Source organism: Lissotriton helveticus, chromosome 7 (genome assembly GCF_964261635.1).
Source record: "Lissotriton helveticus chromosome 7, aLisHel1.1, whole genome shotgun sequence".
Lineage (NCBI taxonomy): Eukaryota > Metazoa > Chordata > Amphibia > Caudata > Salamandridae > Lissotriton > Lissotriton helveticus.
This window is the reverse complement of record NC_136068.1, coordinates 1,164,292,420-1,164,318,172: the sequence shown is the minus strand read 5'-3', so window position 1 is coordinate 1,164,318,172 and position 25,753 is coordinate 1,164,292,420.

Genomic DNA, 25,753 nt, shown 5'->3' with positions numbered 1-25,753 from the left:
GGTGTAATGCTTTTTTTGTCTTTATACATTTTTAGGAGTCCATTAAGATTCTGATAGATCACCTCATCCACAGTTTGTTACATGCTTCATCGTCAATGATCTATCTACGCCACAGTAGGTAAGTACCACCATAACAGACTCCTACACCGTCATAACTGATATCATCAATGATGTCACTTGAGATGTCATAGAACATATCATAAGATACGTAATATGTGTGGTTAGAAGCAGTGCATGGCAGGATCGCAAGTTACAGTTAGCTCTGCTAACTATAACCGGTACATTTCTGTGTTTTTTTAGTTTAAAATGTTAATGTTGTCAATGTCATATTCACCTAACTTAACGTTACTTTAACCTTTGTTTATTCAGTGAATTTTGAAGGTTTTTTTTAAAAAACAAAAACAGATCTTTTAATCACACTTAACCTACGTTTTGCTGACGTCACCGTGCACCGCCTCGCGTGGAGCGCGCACACAGGACGTCGCGAGAGAGAGTCGCGCCGCCGGCCGCTTTAAAGAAGCGAGCGGCGCGAACATCAGGCACTTTTGAATGCGGTGGCGGTGGAGCGGGCGTAAGGAGTGCAGGTAAGGAGGCGGGGGGCTTGTGGTTCTTGTGGTTATGTGGGAGCGCGGGGCATACTGTGGCCTTTTGTTTAAATATTGCTGTTAATCGGAGCCCCTTCACGGGCTCCGATTAACAGCAATACTTAAACAAAAGGCCACAGTCTGCCCCGCGCTTTACTAACAAAAGCGTAGTCAGTTTCCAAACACAGCGTGTCCTAAAGTACGCGCTGTGTTTGGAAACTGACTACGCTTTTGTTAGAAAAGCGAGGGGCAGACTGTGGCCTTTTGTTTAAATATTGCTGTTGGGCTCTGATTAACAGCAATACTTAAATAAAAGGCCACAGCGGCTGGCGAAACGAGCGGAACAGAAGGCAAAAGGGGCACAAAAACAGGGAAAAACAAAGTGGGACAGAGGGCAGAAAGGCACCAAAAACGAGTGGGACAGAGGGCAGAAGGGCACCAAAAACAAGTGGGACAGAGGGCAGAAGGGCAACAAAAGCGAGTGGGACAGAGTGCAGAAGGGTACCAAAAACAAGTGGGACAGAGGGCAGAAAGGCACAAAAAACGAGTGGGACAGAGGGCAGAAGGGCACCAAAAACGAGTGGGACAGAGGGCAGAAGGGCACAAAAAACGAGTGGGACAGAGGGCAGAAAGGCACAAAAAACGAGTGGGACAGAGGGCAAAAGGGCACCAAAATCGAGTGGGACAGAGGGCAGAAGGGCACAAAAAACGAGTGGGACAGAGGGCAGAAAGGCACAAAAAACGAGTGGGACAGAGGGCAAAAGGGCACCAAAATCGAGTGGGACAGAGGGCAGAAGGGCACCAAAACCGAGTGGGACAGAGGGCAGAAAGGCATAAAAACAAGTGGGACAGAGGGCAGAAGGGCACCAAAAATGAGTGGGACAGAGGGCAGAAAGGCGCAAAAGAACAAGTGGGACAGAGGGCAGAAGGGCACCAAAAACGAGTGGGACAGAGGGCAGAAGGGCACCAAAAACGAGTGGGACAGAGGGCAGAAAGGCAAAAAAACAAGTGGGACAGAGGGCAGAAAGGCACAAAAAACGAGTGGGACAGAGGGCAGAAGGGCACCAAAAACGAGTGGGACAGAGGGCAGAAGGGCACAAAAAACGAGTGGAACAGAGGGCAGAAGGGCACAAAAAACGAGTGGAACAGAGGGCAGAAAGGCACCAAAAACGCCACGCACGGTTTGGTTCCTGACGCACATAGCCATGGTTGCAGCGCACAGAGACCCTCCTCTGCCGCACACAGAGGAAAAAAAATAGAGGGAACATTGCATTCAACTATAATGTTACTTTAACCTTTGGTTTTTTTCCAGTGAATTTCTAGGAATTTTAATGTAAAGTAATATTGTGTTACCATATGTAAAGCCAATCACCCACTGCAAATGTACTTTGGCTGTGTGCCACAGGTGGTTGGCCGCAGGACCTGGCCTGGGTCCAGGCCCTGTGACAACCCCCCGTCAGGCAATTAAACCCCCACACTACACATGGCCTTCAGTGCCAACCTACCCGGAGGCAGCTGACCGCACTGCAGGCAGCCAACCTCACACTGCATGCAGACTTTTTTTGCGCACAGCATTGGGTTGACTGCAGGGCCTGGCTTGCAAGTAGGCCTTGTGTCCCCTTCCCTTCAGGCAGCCACCTGGAGGCAGCCAACACCACGCCGTGCACAGACTTTCCTTGTGCATGGACTGGGCTTAGCTGCAGGGCCTGTGTTGCAGCCAGGCCCATCTTCCAACTCCACGCAGGCAGTCGACCCCACACTGCGCACAGCCTTTGGCTGCCTGGCCGCCTGGCCCCCTCCCTGAGCCTCATTAGGTCCTGGGGAACCCATCCCCCAGGACTTTAAGTATTTTAAAGGTAAGCCTAACTAGGCCTATGCACCTCATCCACAGGACCTTTCTTTTTAAAGGGGTAGGGATGGCGTGGCCCCCCTCTCCATGTCTATTTTGGCCACTTGGACCCCATCCTCCAGGGTGGGTGCCCTGGTGCCCCCCCATGGCACACACCATGCAGTTTGGGGGCTGTGGTGGTCGCCTCAGGACCCAACAGCTCCAGCTGGCTTCCAGCATGCTGCAGGAGGAGTCATTGCTCCCGTATGGAAGGATCAGCTATATATGCTGCTCCTTGGGCGGGAGCAATCTGTTGATCTGCTTCCCTGCCCAAATTAGTGAGGGCAGGAAAACAGATCTCAAGTCTGCTCCCAGCTGTTGGGAACATTTTTAAAGCTCCTGCCGGCTGGGACCATACTTTGTGTTTCCTCCAATCTGGCAGGAGTTTGAAAAATGTTACCAGCCAGGCCTACGCTGGTTCGGGCAGTGAAACCCCTGTGTCCTGAGGGTGGGCTCCCCGGGACACAATATATGAGCCGGCCCCAGGGGATGGGGTCCCCATGGTCATTAATGACTCAGGGAGGGGGTTGCCGCTGGACCCCAGTCCCATTTTTTTAAAAGTAGCAGCCCTGGTGTATGTGGTCCCGAGGGCCTTTTAAAGGCTCGGGGACAGGGCCGCACTCTCTCCTCCCCATATTCGCTAAATCGGGCCCCGAAGGTGTGGTAACCAGGGCTTAATGCAACTCAGGGGAGGGACCACGCTCACCTCCTCATTATATTAAATAATTTGGGCCCTGGATCATATATTACGAATGAACCACACTCTCCTTCATCTAGAAGCGTAGCGAGCCCACCAGCCGGTTTGTAAGCCAATTTTATTTATTTCAAAAAGGCAAAATGCTACATGAGTAGGAGCACCTTGGAGTGTCGGCGTACTTGACTAATGGGTTCGTAAGGAGCTGTAGAAAAAAATAATATATATATATTCTTCAGCAAACAAGGAATACGCGGCACAGAAAGGTGTGTGCCGCGTATTCCTTGTTTGCTGAAGAATAACCAAGCAAAAACTGGCCCTTTTTTCACCACAAGCACCGGCTGTGACAGTGTTCCCCCCACTAAGGACAATAGGCCAGATGTAGGTAGATATATTTCAGAAAGGGGCACAACGCACACCTTTGATCTCATAATTTCTTTCTCCATTTCTTAGAATCTGGTTTCATCGTTACCATCGCGTGATACCCGTGAAGCGAGGTCAGCCCAAGGCCCCGCCATTAGAATAATACTCAAAGAGCTGGGGTGGAACGACACCCCAGTCGGATGCACAGCTTGTTACCCTTTGCATGAAACTATGCCACACGGTTCTTATTTTTGCTACTGTCTTTTATTTCTATTTTGTTCCAAGTAATCCAAACTTTATCATATCTTCATGTCATTTCATCTTGTCACAAGGGAGACGCTTACAAAAACATTGTATGGCTTAATGTTACAAACGTGCCAATCCAGGCCTTGTTTTGCATCATGCCGGTTTACATAAACGTAATCCACTAGCGTTGATCCTTTTTACCCCATGCAACTCGGGCCTCTCTTTTGGCCCTTCGTCAGGGGTATTTTTTAAAATTTTAAATATTTCAATTAAACCATGGGATACCCCCATTGTCCACAAAAAGTAATTCTACAAAAGGTCATACCCTTCACATTGCTCCAATCCATCAACGTATTCCCGCTCATAAATAGTAGCCTCAGACTACTCTTCGCTGAATAACCATGCTTTTCATACCCGCGTGTCCCTGCTCCTCTTCCCTTATCATACCCCTTTGATTTACCATCCCTCACTTGAATTAAATCCCTCATTCATAACATTCTAATGAACTCCAAATAAAGAGGTTAAACTTGTTGTTCCCAGTACCTGTCCATTACTCTTAAAACGTACCTGTTCAAAAACATGAGCGTGCTCCCAACATATCCATCTCCAATCCACACTTAACTGCTGATCACTCTCTGCTTTTACCATTTGCGTGACTCCACCCCTTCAACCCACCTGTGTGCGATCTCAATCCTTCCCATAAACCAACTTGCTCACTCTGCCTCCAAATCCCACAGTACACTGCGTGTGACAAAAACCATGCTGTCTAAATCAGCCTTACACATGTACAATTCCCACCCCCTTCGTCGATTCTCCTCCTGGTTATCAAAAAAATACACCGCCCACCCTCAGATGTCATAACGTTGATTATTATTGCAACCACAAATGTGAATGCTGTATTCCACACAGCGTTATGCTCAGTCAGAATGTAGCGATAAAATAAACTCCTTTTGTGATCTGAAAGTCAAACCATAATTATCCTCGATATATAAAAAAAATCAGATCGTAAAGTTCGAACTGTTTAAGTTTAAGTTTAAATCACTTCTAAAGCGCATGTACACCTTACGGTTTCATGGCGCTGTGGTTCACTGAGCCTCAATTAGCAGGGGGGGGGACCGGGAACAGATGAAGATTATAGGGGAAAGGCCTGTGAAAAAAGAAAAGTTTTTAAAGCTTTTCGAAACTGAGAATATTCAGTCAGAGACCTAAGGTGAAGCGGGAGTGAATTCCAAAAACTGGGGGCAATGGTGGAGAATTTGGAACCTCCCCATTTTTTCCGGCGAAATCGGGGGACAATCAACAGATGTTGGGAGGATGATCTCAATTCCCTCGCAGGTGTATAGGCTTTTATTTGAGAAGATATGAAGGCGGGAGCGGATCCTGACTGGGCCTGAAAGGTAATGCAACCCATTTTGAACAGTGAACGTTCACGGATAGGAAGCCAGTGAAGGGATTTTAGGAGCGGGGTGACATGATGAGACTTGGACAGTTTATAGACTAGGCGAGCGGCCTGGTTCTTTACCAACTGAATCCGTCGAGAGAAAAAGCGGGATACCTTGCGGATAGTGCGGAGGGAAAGGAAGGAGGAGGACACCACGGAACTCACCTGGGAGTGCAAAGTGAGTTGATCATTAATCTTGAAACCGAGCGCTTTGACAGAAGGAGACGGGGAGGGGGGGAACCTAAAGAAGGGGGCCAAAAGAGAGATGACCAGGGACTGGAACAACCACCTGTCAAAACCAATTCGGTTTTATCCGGGTTCAGTTTTAGGTGGTTGTGGCTCATCCAGTCCCGGGTGAATGTCATAATAGTGTGAACATTGGATATAGAATCAGAGGATGAAGAGAGGGAAAAAATAAGCTGGAGGTCGTCCGCATAATTAAATACGGAGACCTCCATTTGTTGAAGGGCAAAGATAAGAGGGGCAATGTAAAGATTGAAGAGTAGTGGGGAAAGGGAGGAACCCTGGGGGACCCCGCAAGGCACTTTACAGGGCTCAGCCGAGAAGTCGCCAATCAATCAATCAATCAATCAAGCATTTATATAGCGCACTACTCACCCAGAGGGTCTCAAGGCACTGCTTGGGTGCGGTCCCTTAGGAAGGAGGACAACCAGAGCAGGGCTACCCCGCCGACCCCGGCCGCCCCGACACGGGAAAGTAAGATGGAATGGTTCACCATGTCGAAGGCGGCGGACAGGTCGAGGAGGACCAGGGCCTGGGGAAGGTTAGTGTCCATGCCTTCTCTAAGGTTGTCAAGAACGGATAGCACCACAGACTCGGTGGAATGAGCAGGGCGGAATCCGGCTTGACGAGGGGCCAAAACGTGGTTCTCCTCCACAAAGATGGTAAGAGCTCGGGTCACATGCCGCTCCAGTACCTTCCCCAAAAAGGGGAGCAAGGAAATGGGACGAAAGTTGACTGGAGCAGAGGGGTCAGCACCAGGTTTTTTTAGGATGGGAAGGATGATAGCTGCTTTTAATAATGGAGGAACAATGCCCTGAGATAGGGAACAATTAAGAAAAGAGAGTGGGGGTAGCCAGCAAGTTGTGAAAATGAGTCTAAGGATGTGAGCGGGGCAGGGGTCTCGCGGGGAACCTGATTTAACCAAGGAGAGTAGAGAAAGGAAAGATTCTTCCGTTAAGGGGGGAAATGAGTCAAAACGGGCCTTAACAGAGGGACTGGGGGGGCAATAAAAGGAAAGGGAAGGAGGAGGAATGTTGGCTTTGATTTTATCAATTTTATCCAAAAAGTAAGAATTCAAGGAGTCACAAAGAAACTGTGAAGGAGGGGGTTTAAGAGTGGTTCTATCATCATACGTGAGATTATGAACTATGGAAAAAATTTCTTTGGATTGGTTCTCAGCTGCTAAAATTTTAGAAGAGAAATATTCTGTTTTGGTGGATAAGATGGTTTTCTTATACTGCGACAGGAGGGAGGTGTACTGGGTTTTAAGGTTGGGGCAATAGTGACGTCTCCAGGCTCGTTCGGCATGGTGAACTGAGAGTTTCAGCATCTTAAGTTCCTCACTAAACCAGCGATTGGAGTCATTAGGCCGTTTGGAAGAGACTCGTCGGAAAGGTGCGATCGAGTCACAGCCTGACTGGAGCCAAGAATTAATGGCGTCAGCTTGGATTGAGAGCGGTAATCCTGATAGGTCTGGGCAACGGGGGAGGAGTGTGGAAGCCACTAAGGATGCATCAATCCGGCCCCAGGAGCGTGCCCAGATATTTTTGGGAAGAGGGGGCTTGGAGATTGGGTCAAGAGGTAAGGAAAAAGAAATCAGAAAATGATCAGACCAGGAGCAGGGAGAGGTAGAGAGAGACTCTATAGGACAGTTAAGAGACCAGATCTGGTCAAGAGTGTGACCCAGATTATGAGTAGGAGAGTGAACATAGGAGTTAAAATTGAGAGAGCGGAGGGTATCTGAAAATTCTTTAGAATTAGAGCATTCTGCGGGGTCCGAGGGCCAAAAGTTAAAATCACCTAGCACCATGACGGAAGAATTGTTAACCGCTAGGGTGGCCACCAGCTCTTGGAACCCGGGAAGAAAGGCTTGGGAAAGTTGTGGGGGACGGTACATAAGTAAGCAAGTGAGAGGAGCTTTGAGAGAAAGAGAGCGGACAACTAGAAAGTCCGAGGTGCCAATGGGGGGAAAAGTAAGAGGCTGAAAGAGAAGTTCTTTCCGGGCAATCAGAGCAACGCCCCCACCCACTTTATCCGCGGATCGGTCTGCTCGAAGCGCGTAATAAGAGGGAGGGAGAGCCGCTAGTAGGGAAGGAAGAGAGCTATCTCGAAACCAGGTCTCTGTGAGGAATAAGAGATCAGGTTTGTGTAGGTCTAAAAGAACAGAGAGCTCATGGTAGTGCTCAACAGCAGAACGCGTGTTAAGGTAATAGATAGAGAGAGAAACAGGAGTGGGTGCAGTGGAGTGCTGAGAACGGAAGACAGGGGGATGCAAAGGGGAGTAAGACAGGAAGGGAAGAGAGGTGGGGTGTGTGGGGGCTGTGAGTCCCAAGTTGTCAATGTGGGAGATCACCGAATCATTAATCAGCCAGGGGCCCTGAAGACTGTACAGTTGGGCCGACGAATAATGTCTCAGTGAGATAGGGGGGGTGGCCCTTGGTCCGGTTGGGCGCGGACGGGCGCAGACGGGCCTGCCTTAGGCGCGCCTTCGGTACGCATTCGGCGCGCCCGCTGCGCCCGTCCGCTGCGCTTCCGGAAATGACACATACTTTATACCAGTGACGCGGGAGTTGGAAGGGGGCGTGGCCTACGCAAGTGGGCGTGTCCCGCCGGTCACGGGGAATGGCGGCAAGAAGGTCCAGACACCTCACCCGCTGCAGCGCTATATCCGCTGTGCGGGGGCGTCAGTGCCTCAAGCAAGATGAAAAGCCCAGGGGGTAAGTAATGACAGTTAAAAAGCACACAATTTATACAATTTTTAAAATTAAATGCAAAGAGCGCTGCTCCCGGCTGTGCCTCAGGAGGAATCAGGTATGATGGCTGGCGCTTGCAATCAGCACTTAAGTAAGAACCTGGTGGAGTGGGCGTGGCCTACGCAAGTGGGCGTGTCCCGCCGGTCGCGGGGAATGGCGGCAAGAAGGTCCAGACACCTCACCCGCTGCAGCGCTATATCCGCTGTGCGGGGGCGTCAGTGCCTCAAGCAAGATGAAAAGCCCAGGGGGTAAGTGATGACAGTTAAAAAGCACACAATTTATACAATTTTTTAAATTAAACGCAAAGAGCGCGGCTCCCGGCTGTGCCTCAGGAGGAATCAGGTATGGTGGCTGGCGCTTGCAATCAGCGCTTGAGTAAGAGCCTGGTGGAGGGGGCGTGGCCTACGCAAGTGGGCGTGTCCCGCCGGTCGCGGGGAACGCGGCAAGAAGGTCCAGACACCTCACCCGCTGCAGCGCTATATCCGCTGTGCGGGGGCGTCAGTGCCTCAAGCAAGATGAAAAGCCCAGGTGGTAAGTGATGACAGTTAAAAAGCACACAATTTATACAATTTTTAAAATTAAACGCAAAGAGCGCTGCTCCCGGCTGTGCCTCAGGAGGAATCAGGTATGGTACTGTTGTAGAATAGTTCGAATCCTAGTCTCTACTGTGACCAACACATTTTTTTCTTTCCAAATGTATCCGTGTCCTTTAATGGGTGCTGTTTTGCCATGGAGGGCCGCCTGTGATACATATATTTCAGAAAGCGGCACAACACACACCTTTGATCTCATAATTTCTTTCTCCATTTCTTAGAATCTGGTTTCATCGTTACCATCGCGTGCTACCCGTAAAGCAAGGTCAGCCCAAGGCCCCGCCATTAGAATAATACTCAAAGAGCTGGGGTGGAACGACACCCCAGTCGGATGCACAGCTTGTTACCCTTTGCATAAAACTATGCCACACAGTTCTTATTTTTGCTACTGTCTTTTATTTCTATTTTGTTCCAAGTAATCCAAACTTTATCATATCTTCATGTCATTTCATCTTGTCACAAGGGAGACGCTTATAAAAACATTGTATGGCTTAATGTTACAAACGTGCCTATCCAGGCCTTGTTTTGCATCATGCCGGTTTACATAATGATCCTTTTTACCCAATGCATTTCGGGCCTCTCTTTTGGCCCTTCGTCAGGGGAATTTCTGAAAATTTTAAATATTTCAATTAAACCATGGAATACCCCCATTGTCCACAAAAAGTAATTCTACAAAAGGTCATACCCTTCACATTGCTCCAATCCATCAACGTATTCCCGCTAATAAATAGTAGCCTCAGACTACTTTTCGCTGAATAACCATGCTTTTCATACCCTCGTGTCCCCGCTCCTCTTCCCTTATCATACCCCTTTGATTTACCATCCCTCACTTGAATTAAATCCCTCATTCATAACATTCTAATGAACTCCAAATAAAGAGGTTAAACTTGTCGTTCCCGGTGCCTGTCCATTACTCTTAAAACGTACCTGTTCAAAAACATGAGCGTGCTCCCAACATATTCATCTCCAATCCACACTTAACTGCTGTTCACTCTCTGCTTTTACCATTTGCGTGACTCCACCCCTTCAACCGACCTGTGTGCGATTTCAATCCTTCCCATAAACCAACTTGCTCACTCTGCCTCCAAATCCCACAGTACACTGCGTGTGACAACCCATGCTGTCTAAATCAGCCTTACACATGTACAATTCCCACCCCCTTTGTCGATTCTCCTCCTGGTTATCAGAAAAATACACCGCCCACCCTCAGATGTCATAACGTTGATTAATATTGCAACCACAAATGTGAATGCTGTATTCCACACAGCTTTATGCTCAGTCAGATTGTAGCGATAAAATAAACTCCTTTTGTGATCTGAAAGTCAAACCATAATTATCCTCGATATATAAAAAAAGTCCACATTTGTAAAGCGCACAATCACCCGTAAGGGTCTCTAGGCGCTGGGGGGCCGTCGGGAAGATTAAGCGAGCTATTGCCCAGAGTCACATGGTGCTGGGCTGACCTGCCGCCGTAGCCGGGGATCGAACCGTGGTCCCCAGATTCCAGCGTCAGTCGCCCTGGCCGCGGCGCCACACCTCTTCCATCAGTTCGTAAAGTTTCAACTGTTGTAGTGAATAGTTCGAATCGTAGTCTCTCTTGTGACCAACACATTTTTTTCTTTCCAAATTTATCCGTGTCCTTTAATGGGTGCTGTTTTGCCATGGAGGGCCGACTGTGATACATATATTTGAGAAAGCGGCACAACGCACACCTTTGATCTCATAATTTCTTTCTCCATTTCTTAGAATCTGGTTTCATCGATACCATCGCGTGCTACCCATGAAGCGAGGTCAGCCCAAGGCCCCGCCATTAGAATAATACTCAAAGAGCTGGGGTGGAACGACACCCCAGTCGGATGCACAGCTTGTTACCCTTTGCATAAAACTATGCCACACGGTTCTTATTTTTGCTACTGTCTTTTATTTCTATTTTGTTCCAAGTAATCCAAACTTTATCATATATTCATATCATTTCATCTTGTCACAAGGGAGACCTTACAAAAACATTGTATGGCTTAATGTTACAAACGTGCCAATCCAGGCCTTGTTTTGCATCATGTCGGTTTACATAAGCTTTATCCACTAGCGTTGATCCTTTTTACCCAATGCATTTCGGGCCTCTCTTTTGGCCCTTCGTCAGGGGAATTTCTGAAAATTTAAAATATTTCAATTAAACCATGGAATACCCCCATTGTCCACAAAAAGCTCTTTTTTTTTTTTTTTTTTTGAAAACCTTTATTGAGACAAAAATAGGAGATACATGCGCAAGCCCACAACCATCACGGCCGGCCGCAAAGATAGGCAAGAAAAAACAGGAGAAAAGTACATCAATATACAATCAGGATATTGCGAAGTACGTCAGAAGAGACTACGGGGTGCGCAACACAGGAGAGGAGGTTTTCGTTTTAAATTAGATGAAGCGAGGGGGCTGCAACAGGAAGGACTACACACCTTACATAAAGGGATACAAAAGAAACGCAGCAAGAGGGGCGTACCCCATTCACAATCGAAATTAGGCTATAAGTACAGCAACTATATAGGCTAAGCAACCGCAACAATGAGACCGGATAATAAGCAGGATTACAAGAAAACAACAGTTGCACGCGTAATCCCAGAAAGCCCACCCCCAAGAACAGGAAACAAAGAGTTATTGAAACACAGGAAGAGAAAAGGCGCAAGACCCAGAAACAGCCAACCCTACGAAGAGGAAAGAACCCTCCCAAAGCTGGAAAAGAGCGATAGGGACCATAGAACAAAACAAACTAAAATAACAAACCCCCCCCCACACCCACCACCCCGCACTCCTGTAATGGCTTCGGCCAAACCCACTAACAGCGTGCCTGTCGCCCCGGAACTGCCCCAAAGTAGGGAAAATATAAAGATATAAAGAGTGGAGGAGGAGAGAAACAGACCCGCACCCTGCATGTAATATTCGGGCCACCCATCCCCAGACCCCGCCACCAATACAAAATGAACGTACAGTATCCCCGGCTCACCATCAACATCCCAGCATTACGAGCAACAACAATCCTGACATGAGAGGAGACACCCTCAACCCCCCCCCCCGCGGCCCGGCGTAGCAACAAAGTCAACTTCATAGTAGCGTCCACCCCCTGCAGCCCCGACAGTATACGCTACCACAGTCATTGATAGGGGGAGCTCAGCCCTGGCCCTTGCGATCGGAAATATCGATGTGATCCAGCTGCACAGTAGCCATCTCGAATGGGACAAACAAGCAAAGTGACCCCAGCAGAGCACAGCACCGTCCAACAAAGTCTGTCCATTCCAATGTCATGCGTGCGACAGCGACATAAAGGTGGACATCGCACTGTAACAGTCCACCCGGCCAGGGCAGTAGCAGCAGCTGCAGAACAACGTAGGAAGCGTCTCCGATAATCCACAAAGGAGTATCCAAACATGGCGTCCGAGGACGAGACCCCGTATAATGAACAAGCACGCAGACATCAGACTGCTGCATCTCCATCGCAGACAGCATCTCGGGAACATCGGGAGCACATACCTCCAGCACCTCCGGGCACCTCTGGGCAGGCAGTCCACAGAAGTCGAACACAAGACGTGGCTCAGCGTCCCGCAGTCGTGAATGTGCTCGGTCAAGCAAGGGCACAGCAGCGAGAACAGCATCCAGACGGTGCCCCAGGTCACAGGCGTCGCCACATAAAGCAAATCGAAAAAGATCTAGGGCTCTCAGAATGTCCGCAATCCGCACCGGTGCCTTAGGAGGGGAGGATGTAGCAGATCCCTGCACACGGGGCTCGGAAAGTCGTTGCAGCCCACAAGACTGGTCATCCACGTCGCCATCACAAAGCTGAGCACCACGCCGGTGAACTGTAGAGCACCACCTGGCCGGGGGCACAAAGGGAACACAGACCATGCTGCACCATGCAGGTGTAAACGTAGCGACCGCAGTGGCCATGTCACTAGTTGCAGCCCGGGATCGTGAAAAACAAGGGCCAGTTACTCGGCCGTTAAAATGGCGCCCACCTCATCACGGAGCGAGACAAGAAGCAAACAAAGGCATACACAAGCCTGGGCGGTGACACATTGTTGCACTCTCAGCCGGTATGCCTTCTGCGTAGAGATGAGTAGAGCGGACAGAATGTAAACACCCAATTCAGCCGCTGCGAGCCGTCGACCGGCTCGACTCCGTCCGCTGCGGCCGCTATTATTGTGGGCGAAGGCAGCCAGAGTCGAAGAACAAAGACCCGTCAGCGCCGGGCAGCGTCCGGGAGAAGGCGAGAACGTCCCACCGCTTCCACCGCAGGGAGCGCTTAAGAAATCACACCATTGGAGTCGGGGTCACCTCCCGAACCCGAAAATATAACTCAGGAGCAGGATCGATGCCAGGATTGGTCCCGGGACGGGAGGAAAGCAAAAGGGTCGGCGGAGCCGAAAGATTAGGCGGCCATCATGGTTGCAGGCTAGGCTCCTCCTCCCACAAAAAGCTCTTTGAGTATTATTCTAATGGCGGGGACTTGGGCTGACCTCGTTTCACGGGTAGCACGCGATGGTAACGATGAAACCAGATTCTAAGAAATGGAGTAAGAAATTATGAGATCAAAGGTGTGCATTGTGCCGCTTTCTGAAATATATGTATCACAGTAATGAAGCTAGTAATGAAAAATACAGAAAAGATGTTATGAAATGGAAGAATGACAATTTATTATCGAATGATGAATTTAAATAACTCCTTAAGGGCCTGTAACGGACGCACTTCGCCCGATATTCCATCAATGTGCACTTTTAATAAAAAGGGCCATGAATCTCGCCTTGATTATATCATGGTGGAAACAAGGATGTGGCCAAAGGTTATTGATTTTAGAGTAATCCCGAGGGTCGATAGTGACCACAATGCCCTATGCCTAGTGATGGCTTTCCCAGGACCGAAGGATATTCAATTCTCCGAAATATATGACCGGGTTGAAGTGTTGACACTCTCCAACAACAGACGTAGGGTAAAGTGGGGCAAAATAGCAGAATCCCAAGAAGAACTGGCCAATACTCTAATCACTCATCCTATAGATTTCAATGGGAAATTAATGCATATCCACTCGGATCTGGTTTCTGGTTTAGCCCAGATGTTTACTCCCCAGGCTCCCAACAGGAAGAGGAGAACACCAATCTCATTGTGGTATAACTCAGGTTGTAGGAGGGCCAAGTCTGAGTTGATTGCGGCCGTTAAGCCTGGGACCAACAAACCCAAAATTCGGGAATTAAGACTGCACTACAAAGGAGTAATGGCTCTTGCTAAGAGTGCGTGGGACCTTGACAGGTGGTATAATCTAACCACTGCCTTGGAATCAAGGGACGCTCGTAGATTCTGGTCACTGGTCAATACAGGTTTGGGAGAACCAAACTCTGCAATAGAACCCAATATCGATGCATCAGTGTGGGAATCTCACTTCAAAGCCTTATATACAGATGAACATGTTGAGGATAACATGGTGGCACCTTTATTTTTAAATAGGCAGCATGAGGCCTTAGAGTTTACCCTGGCAGAGGTGTCCAACGTATTAGGAAAACTTGGAGTGGGCAAGGCCCCGGGACTCGACAAACTCCCAAGGGGCCTATTCAGGCACCAACCAGGGATCTGGGCCCCCTTACCTGCTTATTCTTTTTAATGCAATTTTAGGAGGCATGGAGGTCCCCTGTACTTGGCTGGGAGCGGAGATAGTCCCAATCTACAAGAAGGGTTCTCCTCTGCTCCCAGCCAACTACAGGCCCATTAGTCTCATTGATGTCCCGCAAAAAATCTTTGCGTGGCTTGTCCTGGACCACTTGCTGGTATGGATTGAGGAACATGAGGTTTTAAGCCCTTTTCAGGCGGGGTTCAGGAGGAACACATCCACCATGGACCAGATCTTTCGCTTAATTCTCCGAGTGTCCGAGTGGACGCTCCGAGTGTCAGGTATTGAGGATGGAATAATTTTTAGCATTTGGTCTGTTTTTAAACATCACTAGAATCTACTTTTAGATGCATTTTGTGCAGATTTACTTGCACTTATTCTTTTACTGAAACTCTATTTGAGAAGTATTTCGTGCAGATTTACTTGCACTTATTCTTTGACTGCAACTCTAATACCATTTTGGAACACCTACCCCACGCCGCCTTCCAAGATCTTCTCTTCGTTCCAACGCGGGCTTGCTCGTTGCGTGGAGAGAGACAGATCTGACGGATTGCGATCAGGGGCAGCTCCGGCCATAAAACACACTTCCGGTTTCACCGGAAACTAGGTTGGCGCTCTAGCTGGCCGAGCAGACAGGGCTACTTAAGCTGGAGTTTGGCAGGGGCGCAGTGGACGCTCCGAGTGTTAGGTATTGAGGATGGAATAATTTTTAGCATTTGGTCTGTTTTTAAATATCACTAGAATCTACTTTTAGATGCATTTTGTGCAGATTAACTTGCACTTATTCTTTTACTGAAACTCTATTTGAGAAGTATTTCGTGCAGATTTACTTGCACTTATTCTTTGACTGCAACTCTAATACCATTTTGGGACACCTACCCCACGCCACCTTCCAAGATCTTCTCTTAGTTCCAACGCGGGCTTGCTCGTTGCGTGGAGAGAGGCAGATCTAACCGATTGCGATCAGGGGCAGCTCCGGCCATAAAACACACTTCCGGTTTCACCGGAAACTAGGTTGGCGCTCTAGCTGGCCGAGCAGACGGGGATATATAAACTGGAGCTTGCCACGAGGCACAGCGGACGGGCGCAGCGGGGGCGCCAATGGCGCGCTGAAGGCAAGCCCGTCTGCGTCCGTCCGCGCCATTCCATCGCCAGAAGCCAGAACCCCTGGTTATTGTGAGTTGGATATTCTTAATACACCCTCTAAACCCCTAGTAAAGTTCACCTATACTAGAGATTCCTTATTAAAACTTAGATCCACCTCCCATATATGTCCTTTGTTGCCCAGAAGGACCTTTTTCGTGCAGACATTGTAAGTATCAATGTAGCCTTGTACAGGACAGTAATACTGCTGTGCACGTTATTGACTTTAAACGACCACCTATCCCAGGGGTAGGATCAGGTACGAAATCCCAGCCCAATACCATATTGAAAGGGCTTTTAGCAAATGTGAGATCTCTTCCCCGACATGCTATTGCTATTTGGGATCTTTTGAATGATACTAATCCTGATTTGGTTTTCTTTACGGAAACATGAATTAAACCCGTGGCGGTTCCTGCAATCGCTTTGGCCCTTGCCCCTAGCTTCAGGATCCAAACACTGGATAGGCCTGAACGTGTGGGTGGTGGCATAGCCATAATCCATAAAGAACAGATATTGGTTACTATTACTATTCTAGACCAGTGTAGTTCGGATATACTTGAATGTTTAATATTTAAATTGAGTTACATCCCAACAGTGCTGGAAAGGAGCATTGGTGTATAGGCATCCAGGCCCTATAAAAGACTTTAATAGTCATTTGATGGAATTTATCTCCCCCCATATTGTGGCTACACGCAACTTTTTGCTTCTAGGAGATTTTAATATTCATAGTGAGGACTCAAACAACCTTGATGCCAAAACTTGTCTAGAGGATTTGGCTTCACATGGGCTTCTCAAGCTCAATAATGATCCCACTCATTTAGCGGGCCATACCCTAGACCTCATCCTCTCTAATTCGCAGTATATTGATTATATAGACACTAGACCACTTACTTGGTCAGACCATTCAGTAGTTAATTTCCATTTGAGGAGCCCTATCATCTTACCCTCTCCCACACCGGATTTTGATAGATGGTATAGACCCTGGCATAAATTGGAAGCACAATATCTTGCCTCCTCACCTTTGACATGGGACGCTGATACTGAGAATCTCAATGTTAATCAACTACTACAACATTTTAACAACACTATCTCATGTGTTTTGGATAAAGTGGTACCGCTAAAACCTACGACTCATCCACCAAAAAGTTCTAATGACACTACTGATTGGTACTCTCTGGACTTACGTAAGGAAAAGAGCGGATGTAAAAAATTGGAACGAACCTGGCGTCATACTCATTTAGAGTAGGATAGAAGTAGAAATAAATGCGCCCTAGCAGTATATCCCAACAATATCAAAATAGCACGAAAAACACACATTACCTTAAAATTAGAAAAGGCCGGGTTTAATTCCAGGGAACTATTTAAAATCGTAAAGGCCTACTCTAGTCCAAAGGCGTGTGATACTGCAGAATCCCCTACCCAGTCCTTATGTAATGAGGTGGCAGAACATTTTACTCTCAAAATTGACTCCATTTATCAAAAAAATTATTGCAGCTAGTAATTCAGCTCTATCTTCCACGGTCTGCCCTTTGGACTCTTATGTCAAATCTACTCAACTCCACACATTCCCTCAACTTCAGATGAAGGAAGCTATTCCTCTCATAGAATCTATGAAATCGGGCTCACCCATGGACATTATTCCTGCCAGGATTTCTGCTAAATTTGCAGAACAATTAGCTCCTTCGATCTGCTCTATTATAAATTGTTCCCTTACAGAGGGTCATCTTCCTGCGGCATGGAAGGATGTGCAAATTAGGCCAATACGTAAAGATACCAAGATCCCGACTTCAGAAATTAAAAATTATCGACCCATCTCTCTGTTGCCTTTACAGTCAAAACTTATAGAAAAACATATCAATACACATCTTTCTAATTATCTGGAATCTCATCAATTGCTGGACATTTCTCAATCAGGATTTAGGGCCAATCATAATACAGAGGCCGCTCTCATAGAAGTCACTGACAATATTCGTATGGCTGCTGACAAGGGACAAGCGGCACTTTTAGTGCTACTTGACCTGTCAGCAGCGTTTGATACCATTTCACATCACATTCTCTTAGAAAGACTTCAGGATATAGGTCTTCAGGGGCAAGCGTTGAGTTGGATTACCAACTTCCTCACTGACAGAACTCAAACAGTCACTATGGGATCTTTCAAATCAAAGACGATCAAAGTAAGTACGGGTGTTCCGCAGGGATCTTGCTTAAGTCCCACCCTTTTTAATGTATATGTCACCCCCTTGGCTAGGCTTATGCGATCTTTGGGATTCATACCAATCTCATACGCTGATGATACCCAGCTCCTGCTTACTTTTGATAAAAACACCCCTAATGTTGATCGACTTTTCGCTGAGGGCATGAAAACTATCACTGCCTGGATGCGTAATAATTATTTACAACTTAATGGAGATACATTGGAGATCATGTTGTTTGGAGGAGCTACCACTCTTTGGTCACCTACCTGGTGGCCGGAAGAGTTGGGGAATGCCCCCACTCCTAAAGAGGAGGTTAAAAATTTGGGTGTCAGGATTGACCATAGGCTTACACATAATACTCATGCTAACGTCATTGCAAGTTCCTGCTACTTTATCCTGGGCCTTTTGAGGAGGATTTTTCCTCTCTTGCCCTCTTCTACAAAAAAAACCCTAATTCAGGCCCTGATATTGAGCAGACTGGATTATTGCAATGCTCTATAGTTTTCGGCCAATGAGAGTGCCATTAATAAACTTCAAGTGGTGCAGAACACCGCTGCTCGACTTATAAGTAACGTCCCATCTAGAACATCCTCTGGACCTCTTCTTAAACAGCTTCTTTGGCTTCCCATAAAGAAAAAGGTAAAATTTAAATTAGGCTGCATCATTTATAAGGCCTGTAATGGCAAGGGCCCCAAGTATCTCTCTAACAAACTTTCTCCCTATTCAGTCACACGCAATCTCAGGTCCAGCGAGGAGCATTGGCTAGCTGTTCCTAGAATAAAAAAAGCGCGTCGTGGTGGCAAATCTTTTTCCTACCTGGCCCCAAGATTTTGGAATGGTTTGCCTTCTTCGCGACGTCTGGGACAAAATTTGTCTCAATTTAGAAAAATGTTAAAAACTCACCATTTCTACAAAATAAAAAATCTTCTTCCTGAATTAGGTTGTTTTTTCGTCCAAAGTGCCGAGATACCCTCATGGGTGATTCAGCACTATATAAATAAATAAATATCAAATATAAATATAAAATATTGGAAAACGGCAACCTCTACATGGTGTTTGTGGACCTCCGGTCCGCATTTGAGTTAGTGCCGCGGGGAATACTGTGGGGTGTCCTCCAGGACTTGGATGTAACGCCACAGATATTGAATGTGTTGGTGAGGTTACATCAGGGGAATTTTGCCCAGGTTAGATGCGGGAGGAATGGGGCATTGTCTTCTAGGTTTCCAGTTGCAAGAGGGGTGAGGCAGGGCTGTGTCCTGGCACCGACCCTGTTTTGCCTCTACGTTAATGGTGTAATTTCACATCTGGACAACGTCCCCTATAACGATGCACCAAGGTTGGCAGGCAGGAGGGTTCCGGCGATCATGTTTGCCGATGATACCCTCCTGCTTTCCAAATCCCCAATGGGGATCCAACAGATTCTGAATGGTTTTGGGGACTTTTGTCGACTCCGTGGCCTTGAGATAAATGCCAAAAAAACTCAATTCATGATATTTAATCCCCCGACATCCACACGACCAAATCCCATCCTGGGCAGTGTGAGGTTGGAAAGGGTTAAAACATTTCAATATCTGGGGGTAACAATTCACGAAAATCTTTCCTGGGGACCCCAACGAGTTAAATCTCAACTGAAATTGTCACAGCTGGCGGGGGGTATTTCTAAAGTCTCAAACACATCAACATTTAAGCCAGTGAGCCTAGCCCTGGAGATTTATAAGACCCAAGCCAGGGCTGCAGCTCTTTATGGTGGAGAGTTGTGGGGGCACTCTGGGGGGTAGACATCGCCAAGATAGAATCCAAATTCATAAGATGCCTGCTGACACTCCCACAAAGTACCCCGCTTCTCCCCCTAAGGCTAGACTTGGAATTGACACCTATAGCAGATGAGCTAGCTTTAAAACTGCTTAGGTTTTGGCATAGGATTTGGGCAACTACAGACCTGCTTAACTACAGGGAAGAGCTAAAGCAAATATTAAGCTTCAACAGCGCAGGCAAAATCCCATGGCTGGCGTTCATAAAACGTGAATTCTCAAGTCTGGGCTTGCCAGACATGTGGGGCTGTCTTGAGGTATCACGCAAGTCCCTTACCAGGATTTTCAAGGAGAAAAAATTGAACTCTATTGTCTGTGCCTCCAATTCTGGTACTTTGATTAATTCTTTTTTAGCTTTCAAAAATTCTTACTTGTTTGAGGATTTTATGGATGTTGTCTTCCCGATTCTAGCGAGGAAGCTTTTTATCCAATGGAGATATGGCACCTTACCACTTAAAGCCTTTACTAGCAAATGGTCAGCCTCTACTAACAAATCTTGCCCAGGATGTAGCAGTGATTCAGAGGACAAGCTCCATGTGCTCTTCTTCTGTCCAGCTTACACCAAATCCAGGAAGTATTGGCTGGTTCCACTTTGCAGGAATTTAGGTTTTAAAAATTGCTTGTATGCTTTTAGAATTTTAAAGACTAACACATCAAGCCCTATCGTATTTGCAGTTTCTACGTTTTTATTAGCTATGTGGTCCAAGCGGTGCCAATTAATTGATATAGAATGCTAAGTTTTAAATATTTGGATCCTTTCTTTTTGTATTTGCAAAATACGCTCAATATGTGTATAATGAATTCTATGGTGTCCATGTATGTTTGTACAATTTATCTCCTTTTATTGTGTATCACTTTGCACTCTTTTATGGCCTGAAATGGTCGAAATAAAGAATTTTTGAACTTTGAACTTGAATTAAAATGTTTGTATTGTGAATTCCCAAAGCTATCTGCAATGTATCTATTGCCTAAAGTTCACAACGACAAATGTATCCCTCCTGGACGACCGATTGTCTCCTCAATACTTCCAAGTACATTGACCATTTTCTCAGACCATATGTACAGGCATTACCTTCGTACATGAAGGATCCCGGGAATTTTCTGAGAAAGATTGAGAATGTAAACTGGGACCAAGACATGCTATTGTTAACACTGGATGTCAATAGCCTTTATACCTGTATACCACATGACTTGGGCATGGAAGCTTGTTGGTACCATCTCAAAAGTCGTCCTATTTGTTACTTAATGCATACAGAAATTCTACTGAATATGACGTTCACGTGTCTTACGAATAATTTTTTCATGTTTGATCACATGATCTATTGTCAAGCCCAGGGAACGGCGATAGGTACCTGCTTCACCCCAAGCTACGCAGGTTTGTACCTTGGCTGGTGGGAGGAGCAGGTGGCAAGTAGCATCGGAGCCTTTAACCATCAGGTCATCCTCTGGGCTAGATATATTGATGACATATTCCGTATTTGGAAAGGGGATGAAAGGGAAGCAAGTAACTTTACTGATTCCCTGAATGACAACAGTGTAACTCTCAAATTTGCGTGCTTAATGGACAGGAATGTTATAGAATTCCTAAATGTAGAGGTGAAAGTAAATGAAAATCGTCTGGAAAGCAAATTGTTTCACAAGAGTACTGCTGGAAACAGTATACTTCATGGAGAGAGTTGTCATGCAACCAATCTCATTAATAGTATACCCTATGGGGAACTATTAAGGGCACGCCATAACTGTAGCTCAGAGGTGACATTCATGTAAGAAATGAACAATATGAAGACAAGGTTTAAAGAAAGAGGTTACTCTAAAAAAGGGATCAAAAAACTTGTGAGAAGTTGAAAGGTGTTAAAAGAGAAGACCTATTAAAACTTAAAGATGATGTCAACACAGAGAAAGAGTCCATAAGATTCATTACCTCTTTTAATAATCAAGCAGGAGATGTACGTAAATGTCTAAAAAGATTTTGGAATGTACTAAGCACAGATGAAACTTTAGCGAAGTGCATTGACAGTAACCCTAGAATCACATTCCGCAGATGCCAAGCACTAAAAAAAGATATGTTATGTAAAAATGTTTTACCCCTTGAAACTAATTATCAATCAAAAATACAAGGGTTTTTTACTTGTACAGCGTGCAAGGCATGTAGAAATAGCACAAATTGCAAACAAATCAGATTATCTAAAGCTAAAAAATCATTCACTATCACTAAACACTTAAGTTGCAAGTCAGACTTCTGTATATATGCCCTAATTTGTCCATGCCAGTTGGTATGTATTGGCAATACTATCCATCAGGTCAAGTGACGAATTTTAGAACATATGCGGGAAATAACAAATGAAGAAAGGCAGTAGCCCATTGCCCGACATTTTAAAGAATACCACAAGAAGGATGTGAGTTTGCTCAGATATTGTGCCCTCGACAGAATCCCTGTTTCAGAAAGGGGTGGGAATAGGATTCTTGAGTTATGGAGGTTAGAATCCAGAATGATTATAAAATACGAAACTATGTATCCAGAGGGCATTATTAAAGATCAGGAGTTATCAGTGCATTTAGGCTGAGACATACTAATAATCCGTAAATAATTTGACTTGTTAGAATATGAACCCTTATGAGTGCCTCTTGAAAATGATGCTTGTGTTTTTAAAGTAGGAAATAGATCAATAACTGATCAGTGCACTTGGTTTTATTATTTTTTGGGAGACGGAGCTATTCAGGTAATTGACAGCTGAAGCGGGTTTTTGTAGCTGAATAAATTACCTGAATCATGGATGGTTGTGATGCCTCCTTCCTGGCCTTGTTGGATTGAATTTTATATATATATATATATATATATATATAACGCTCCAAATCCTCTCGATTTCCAAAGAAGACAACAGCACTCGAGAGCTCTTTTTAAACGTGCAGGTTTATTTCTCGCAGGCACTCGCCACAAACGCGTTTCGGCGTGTCGCCTTCGTCAGTGTGGTAACAATGATTTACATTTTTAGGTGGATTAAATACACCATTTTCACTTTCTTGTTTTAAATGTTGAAATAGACAGAGGACAACCCCACTATAGTCGCTCTAGGCGCCATCTTGGAATATCAATATGTGCAACCTTATAACTATCACAGGTTATACAATAAAGCCCCTAGATGGGCTAATCCATGCAGTTAGTGGGTATAAACACTAGATTATAAGTTTCTGAGGTAAACAACAGAATAAAGCCGTGGATCGGCTAGGGTCCTCTATCTAAAAAACCACATAATGGTCCACCACTACCTGCAGACATTTAACATCTCTTACCACCGTATAAGTCGCAAAGCAATACAACTCACATCGTTTGAACCTCAATTCATCAACATTCTTAAATAAGAAAGAAAGAGTTCTCAAATACCTAGAACACAACGATATTAAAAACTAAATCATATGAAGGTTCTAAGCAAGGAGGGGAACTCTAGTGCAATAGTCAAGGTGCATTTGACATGATGTTATGTGTCCATCTAGTGAGTGTTGTGCATGTTAAGCGACAGTAGTGCCTAAAAGGTAAATGCTCAATAAACAGTTATCATTACCTAAACAAGGCATGCTGACAGCCACTACAGTAAGCCTCGGAATCTACATCACATTACAACAGTATTAAGGCTATTTTCAAAGTTATCTGAGGACTCTCCGATCATCCAAGAGTCTTACTCCTGTGCTATCCTGTTAAATCATGCAAAACTGGAAATACCTTGGATGCTACATGGCCTTAACGGGACTACGTAGTCCTATTATGTTTTATTTACCCAGATGAAAAGCCATCTCCTCCCCAGCGTTCAAGCCCCTAGGAAACTTCGTAGAGAGGTCTATAATAAACCTAGATTCAAGTCTACGGAGTCATCTGAGGCGATCTCCGCCCCTCACATTGGGTGGTACAGTGTCAAGGCCGAAATATTGTAATAATTTCCGGTCTCGTCCATGGACCTCCGCGAAGTGGCGGGCCACTGGGTAGCTGGGGTCTGCCTTGTCGATGGCTCTCAAATGTTCCAAAACCCTTAGCTTCAGTTCTTTAATGGTGCTGCCTATGTAGCGGAGACCGCATGGGCAGTGCAAACAGTAAACAGCATATTGTGTACTGCAGGTGATAAACCTTTTAATTGGTATGATCCTTCCAGTATCTGGTATAGTGTACGACAAGACTCTTCTGCTACTCGCACAAGCTTTACATCTCCCGCAGGGGAAAACCCCTTTTTGATCTTTCAGGGTATTCGTCTTAGAGGGAGGTTTTTCCAGATGGCTCCTGACGAGCATGTCACCCACGGACCTTGCTTTACTGAATGTAACTAATGGATTGGGCGGAAGGTCATCCTTTAATACGATGTCCGTTTGCAGAATGTGCCAGTTCTTTTTTAGCATTCTTTTCAGGTCATTTGCTCCGGTGGAATAGGGAGTGATCAGCCGAAATTTATTGGTGGTGGTGGTTCTGTTTTTGTCACGGCCTGATCCATCTGATCTGGCAGTGAGTAAGCTTCCTCTCGGTATCTTCTTTACCCTCCTCAGCGTGTCATGTGATAGGTCTTCGCCATATCCCCTTACCTTAAAGCGGGATATACATTCAGAGGCAGCCGCCTCGAAATCCAAATCTCTAGAACAGTTTCTACGAATTCTCAATAGCTCTCCGTAGGGGATGCTATTGATTAGTTGTGGTGGGTGGCTGCTGCTGGCAAAGAGTGTAGAATTGCCAGCAGTCTTCTTCCTAAATAGGCTCGTGTGTAGTTGCCCATCCTCAACAAACACCTTCAGGTCCAGATACTCCGCTGCCACAGGAGAAATGGATCCCGAAAAGTGTAAGTTGAGGTTGTTGTTATTAAGCAACTTGATGTATTCAGTGGCTGTTGTAGCATTACCATTCCAGACGATGAAAAGGTCATCGATATAGCGATGCCAACACACGGTGGTGCCCACCTCCTGCCCAACCTTACAGCTCCTGGGTACTTGCTCCTCCCACCAGCCCTCGAAAAGGTTTGCGTAGCTGGGAGCGAAGCAAGTACCCATCGCCGTCCCTGACTTCTGTAGATACAGTTGTTCTTCAAACAGGAATACATTATTGGTTAAGCAGAATTCAACGAATTCAAGTATCATGAGATTGTGTCTGGCGAAGCGCATCTGGCGCTGTTCTAGAGCATGTCTTATTGCATTCAGGCCCTGTTGGTGTTCAATGATTGTGTACAGGCTTGTGATGTCAAGCACCACAAGCAGGTATCCTGGATTCCACTGTAGATCTTGAATTTTCACCAGGAAATCCTTCGTATCCCTGACGTACGATTTTAGATTTGACACCAAAGGGAAAAGAATATTGTCTATGAAGCATGACATGTTCTCTGTCAAGCTGCCAATTGAAGAGATAATGGGGCGTCCGGGTGGACTCTCTTTGCTCTTGTGCAGCTTGGGTAAATGATAAAAGGTGGGAATCATTGGACAGTTGTTACGTAGGAATAAGTGTTCGTCTTTACCCAGCATCTGTAGGTCGTACCATTTTTTGATAAGGGTATCATACTCTTTGATGCTCTGTTGGTACGTATTCATAGTACACTTAGTGTAAAAGTTGTCATCAGAGAGCTGTCTCAATGCCTCGGTCTTATAATAGTCCCTACTCATTAAAACAACGTTCCCACCTTTATCGGAAGGTTTCACCACAATGTTGTTGTCTTTCTTTAGATTCATCAGTGCCTCATATTGCTGTTCGGTGATGTTGAAGTTGTGACTGGTATGGTTAGACTTGCGATATCTCATGAGGTCATTTGTCATTGCTTCGCTAAACGCATCCACCGCGTCCCACGGGGACTGGGGAACAAATACGGAGGGAGGTTTAAGATTGCTCTCCTCCCTCTCTTGGTCGATCCCTTGCATCTCTGCCCTTTGAGCAGTATCCAAGTGTTGCACATCTAGTGTCTCTTCTCTTTCGAGGTCTTCCAGAGCTTCTGCTGTTGCTAGATCTCTACTGCTCAGTGCATCTGTTGCTGTTATTCTGGCCCCCTTCTTGTTAAGATCTTGGGTGTGGGATCGTAGTTTAAAATATTTATGAAGTTTGAGTTTACGCGTGAAGCGAAACAGATCGATCCTGGTTTGGGTGTATTCCAGTTCTTTTTTGGGGCAAAAGGTTAGTCCTAAACTGAGAACTTCAGTT